Source organism: Pinus tabuliformis, chromosome 1_1 (genome assembly GCF_031772625.1).
Source record: "Pinus tabuliformis cultivar Carrire ecotype Pingquan chromosome 1_1, CPIR1, whole genome shotgun sequence".
Lineage (NCBI taxonomy): Eukaryota > Viridiplantae > Streptophyta > Pinopsida > Pinales > Pinaceae > Pinus > Pinus tabuliformis.
In genome coordinates this window covers 937,956,637-937,962,636 of record NC_142297.1, presented here as the reverse complement: position 1 = coordinate 937,962,636, position 6,000 = coordinate 937,956,637, and positions in this window count along the sequence as shown.

Here is a 6,000-nt window from a genome sequence, read left to right as displayed (position 1 = left end):
CATTCATCAAAAACTTTACGAGGCCCAGCATTATTATCGGAGCAGCAACAGCAGCGAAGAGCGTTGAGCTCATGTCGTGCGCTGCGACGGCGATGAAGATGAAACAATTAATGAGAAGCATGCTACTTACCTTCACTCTATTGACGTGTCTGCACCTCTCAGTGGGTCAACAAATAAATTTTACAGCTGGTGTTTGGCAAGGGGAGAGTTGTGGGACTGAGAATAGCCAATATACAAACGGTAGCCCCTTCCAGCTTCATCTAAACCATGTTCTGGAATCATTGGTGGCCAACGTTTCCATGACTGGATTCAATACCTCGAGTGTTGAGCCTGGACAAAACAGCAATGATTATGTTTATGGGCTTCTCCAGTGCAGGGGAGATTTAAATCCCTCGGATTGCCAACAGTGCGCATTAACGATAAAAGCAGTGCTTCTTGAGACATGTCAAAACAGTACTTCTAGATTCATTCAACTCGAAGGCTGCTTCTTACGTTACGACAATCATTATTTTTACAATTACACCGAGGGTGCCCAGCCTTATACTGTTGCCTTCAACCAGGGCACCACTGCCCTGCCGTTCCCATGGGCTGTTTTAGACGTCGTCTCAAATATTACCCAAACGGCCTTGCGGAGTCCCAACTTTTTTGTTGCACATGTATTCGAAGAGTCTTCTTCACCTTCGAAGCGAATCTACAGCTTAGCCCAGTGTTGGAAAGATCTGTCCCAAGAGAGCTGCCAGTCTTGCTTATATGCCGCTCAGTCGAATATAACATTTGGATCCCCAACCGGATCAAATGGAGCACGCATCTATTCTATGGGCTGCCAATTGCGTTACGAGATTTATAATTTATATAAATCTCCATTCCAAATAATCGTCATTGCATCCCCCTGGACCCCCTTTGTGGCACGCATTTTATGGGCAGTGTTGCCACCACATTACAAACTTAGGTCCAATGCGACAATACCTCTGAATAAAGAAGACAATCAAGCTCCACACCCAAAAAATGGTGGATGATATCCATAAAGTGCCAATGCATTACAATATATGGTCGGATCCATTTCTTCTTTCTCTGAGGTTGTTTCCTGGTGTATATCCTCTTCTTTTGATGTTTATTGATCATTTTCTTCCTCCTCTTCACAATCTATGTAAATTAATTTCCTCGCAGCACACTTATGACCTTTAGTGTATTTGCTATCACAACTGTAACAAATCCTTTTGCTCATTTTTATTCTAATTATTGTGGTATCAACCTTTTAGGTTGTGGAAGGCTATGAGCAACAACACTTCCATCTTTATAGTTGTGAGTGGTAGAATTCCTTGTTGCCATAATTTTTCTTTCAATTTTTCTTTCCAACCTGAATGCCTCCTCCAATGAATCAAATTCCCAAAGACAAACCTCATTTTGGATGTTATCCTTTAAAGTCCCTATGAAGACATCAACCCTATGCTCCTTTGGAATATCATTTACCCTTATATTCAAATTTTTGAAGTCGTCAATGTGCTCTGCATTGAACATTTTTGTTTGAGATTTATCAATTGGCTAAAGACGTTGTTGCTCTTTGTATCCTCATAATGTGCTATCATTTACTCCGTAAAAATTCACCAAGTGACAATTTGTTTACGAGAGAAAAGTCATTGATAACATACAAACTAATTGGCTTCTAAATATAAAGTTTCAATGCGTACCTTTTGTGTTTTTTTCACATTACGGAGATCGAAATATTGCTCCATCTGTAGTATTCATGTTACGGGATCATTTCCATCAAACTTCTTCATATCGGTCTTTGGAACATGGTGGGTATTTTAATCCAATGTTGGAGTCTATGAAATCATGATTAAAATTTATTTTGTTCTCATCATGAGTTTCCTCTACTACCTTTTCGCCATTAGGAATTCTTTCTTGTAGCAACTTTGTCAAATCTTCCATGTCTTTCTTCAAATCTTCCATTTTGCCTTTTAATATTTCTTCTATACCATTGATCTTAGCTTCCCTGCCAATATTCAAAACATTACTATTATATTTGATTCCATTCTTCAAACCATTCATCTTAGCTTCAGTTGCCTTTTTTGAGAGTGAAATTTGTTGCACTTGGTTTCATAATTTTGATATATCATGTTTCATTTCTTCCTCATCTTCATGTGTCATAGTAGATATTTTGGGGTGCTTACTAGGTGTTTCCATTTTATTTCTTCGGGTCAATTAACGATAATTATGCTTCACAATTCCCTTTGAATCACTTCAAACTACTTTTTGAAACAAAACTTACGCAAAATTAAAAAAAAAAAAAGTATAAACGTTCTTTTTTTGCTTTGTAGCAGATCGATATTGAATCTGATGTATCTCTGTAGTTTAGGATATCCAAGGTTTGAAACTATGTCTTGTGGGAGCCCTCTGAGACCTCTTTCCAACCCCACAAGTCTTGTCAATATTGCATTCTCCAAGAAAGCGTTATGCCCAGTATCCCACGATGACCTAATTATAGATTTGTTCAGTAGAGTGAACTTGTACGAAGTACCACGTATCATTGTTTCGACCTTCGGCCCTGAAAATGATACCCAAAAAACTACACTCTGTTTTTTTGTTTTTTTTTTTTGTCACTTCTTATGAAATTTGAATCTGATGCTTAGCGATAAATTTATGACGAGTTTCCCCAGGTCACCTATTTTAGATCTAATTCTGGAGCCTGCAACAACCATAACTTCTTCGGATGATATCTCTGAAAATAAAGTGAGACAAGATCAAAAATTTGTACACAAGGTTCACTAAGATTTCGGCTCAAATAGGTTTTAATTTCAGATTCTGAAGCTTTGTATAAAAAAATTTATAGCGAAAATTCTATGATGATTGGATTGAAGCAGCGAAACCCTAGAATCCAGAACTCTGATACCAAATGTTATGCAACCATATCACAAAATAAAAGAAAGGATAGATCAATGAATTCAAAATTAGCTTATTCGAGGGGGAAAAATCCCTTACATTACACAGATGAACAATTATTCGATGATACAAATGACAATACCTCCTTTCTATATATATGAGTCTAAGGGGTCACAATATAATCAGAGCCTACATACCAATAATAATGTAAGGGCACAACAATAACAATAGTAGGCTTCTATGGGGCACAATAATAACAATATTGGGACTACATGGGCACAACCATACAATAAAGGGGTTGCACTAATAAAAATATGGGACTACACTAGTAGTATAGGGACCTAACATACAGACAGTTGAACAAAGTGACCATCAAGAACATGTATCCATTGTTGAGGATTGATGACTTGTTCGATCAGTTGAAGGGAGAAGTAGTGTTCTCGAATATTAATCTTAGATCCGGAGATCACCAGATATGCATCAAAGAGGAGGACATTTACAAGACAACTTTCTGGACTAGGTATGGGAATTATGAGTTTATTGTAGTTCCATTTGGCTTAACTAATGCTCCAACTACATTTATGTGCTCGATGAATAGTGTGTTGCATCCGTATTTGGATAAGTTTCTTATTGTGGTCATTTATGACATATTGGTATACTCTAAAAATGAGGAAGAGAATGCCAATAATTTAGTAACAGTGTTGAGGCTCTACTTGGGGCATGTTGTCTCCAAGGAGGGAATTGCAGTAATTCAGAAAAGATAAGGGCCATCATGGAGTGGGTAGCTCCAAAGAATTTAGATGAGGTGAGATCTTTCATGGGATTAACAGGCTATTACAGGAGGTTCATCAAGAACTTCTCACAGATTTATTATCCTATTACATCGTTGCAAGGAAAGGTATGAAGTTCGAATGGATAGAGGAGTGTGAGGCTAGTTTTGAGCAACTTAAGCAGTTATTGACACATGCACCAATGTTAAAGATTGCAGATCTAGAAAAAGAGTTTTTAGTATGCACAGATGCTTGCAAGAAAGGACTTGATGGATTCCTTATGCAGGATGGACAGGTGGTATGCTATGAGTCGTGAAAACTGAATGAGAATGAGAGAAGATACCAACAATATATGTTTTGTGCCATATAATGTATTTTTTCCTAGTATTGATCACAGACAAATTTACCTCTTGTTGCATGAGTGTTTGCTCCAAGAATCCCTAAAAGCGAGGGGCACTATTGTCATTCATATCATACAAAATCAAGGAAATTGAACACCTTTCTTTTGCACTTTTCATTCTCCTTGCAAGCTCACTCAATTCTTCCTAGGACAAGAAAAAGGAAAAAAATTCGTAGCACGGATTTTCTACAAAATTCTCATAGCTCAGGCTCATTTTAAAAGATTAAAAGATACATAATTTGTATAGTGGAAAGACCAAAAAGACCTTATGTACCCCAAAGAAGACAGAGAACTTTCATATCTCAGTTCTAAAGTTCAAATTGCAAGCACACTTAATTCTTCCTAAGACAACAAAAAGGAAAAAAATTCATAGCATGGATTTTCTACAAAATTCTCATAGCTAAGGCTCATTTTAAACGATTAAAAGATACATAATTTGTATAGTGGAAAGACCAGAAATACCTTTTATATCCCAAAGAAGATAGAGAACTTTCATATCTCAGTTCTCAAGTTCAAAGCCACACAGTAAAGCTTGAACCCATTAAAAAATTACATGTATTTTGAGAAATAAGTAGATCCCACATAACCCCCTGTCATGGCCTTTTTGACATTGCTTCTGAACACTTTTGGGTTATCTCTCATCACAACAATAACTTCCTGGTTAAGGGGATCCTCGTGATTTGGTTGTTACAATCAATATCACACTCACCATGGTAAGTACTATATTTGAACATAAATACAAAATTTTAATAGAATTGAAAGCAATAACTCAAAAAAAAAAAATCCCTATACCAGAGATATCATAATAGAAGGTAGCCCCACAATCTTCAAAAGCTAAGTGCAAATGTTTGTAACGAGACATATTAGCATCAATAATATTCTATTCTTTGAAAATATATAGAAATCAGGAAACTTAGTGTGAAGATATGATCCAATCCATAATGCACACCAACATCATATAAAGAATGTGAAAGCTAAGAAGGTCCAAGCAGGAAGCAACACCTTTCCACCAATTAGTCTTCCCCTTCTTCAAAATGATGCTTTAAGAAGAAATCTAGACACAGATTTGGAGATTGTAGATGTACAAAATTATAATAGAAAAGGTGTTACAGAAGCTAGTAGGGCTCCCATAGACAACCAATCCATTGGTCTCGGAGAAAATCTGAATGCCACTCTGGAGAATAGAGTCAGAAACAAAGATTATGTCAGATGTAGCCAGAATAATGATGTCCTGTTCACGAACATGAATGCAGGCCAACATCATATTAGCAGTAGCACAAAAGAAGATAGAAGCATAGTCACATTGCATGCGAACCCAGACAAGTCCTCAAGAAAATTGCACAGCACAGGGAAATGTAAATCCATCTTCACAACCTGTGTATTCAAGAGGATTGGGGCATGCACAACATTTTGCTGGTTCCCAACATGCGCTGAAGCCAATAGCAGAGAATACACAACAACTTGTGCCTATTCCATCTATTGATTGGAGCGTGCACAACATTTCGTTGGTTCCCAAAATGAGCTGAAGCCAATAGCACAGAATACACAACAACTTGTGCCTGTTCCATATGTTGCTTTTCAACGAGATCAACAAGATAAGATGGGAATGGAAGAAATATAATACAGTTCAAAGAAGCAGTCAAACCTCAAAACCAATCACTATGACAGTTAGCACTAGGCGAAGGAGATTCTATGCCGCAGAAAGATCTGAGAAGTGGCAAAGTAACGAAATCTAGCAAAACTAATCCCTAACTACCTTCGCTTAATTGATCGAACGACTGAAAAACTAATCCCTAACTACCTTCGCCTGATCTGATCTAACGATTGAACAACTTTCAATCGTCTAACAAATAATCCAATGGCCTACAATAATAACACGAGGAAAGTTATTTTCAGATGGAACGCCTTACGACTTAATTATAATTCTATTTTATGTTATTATTATTCATA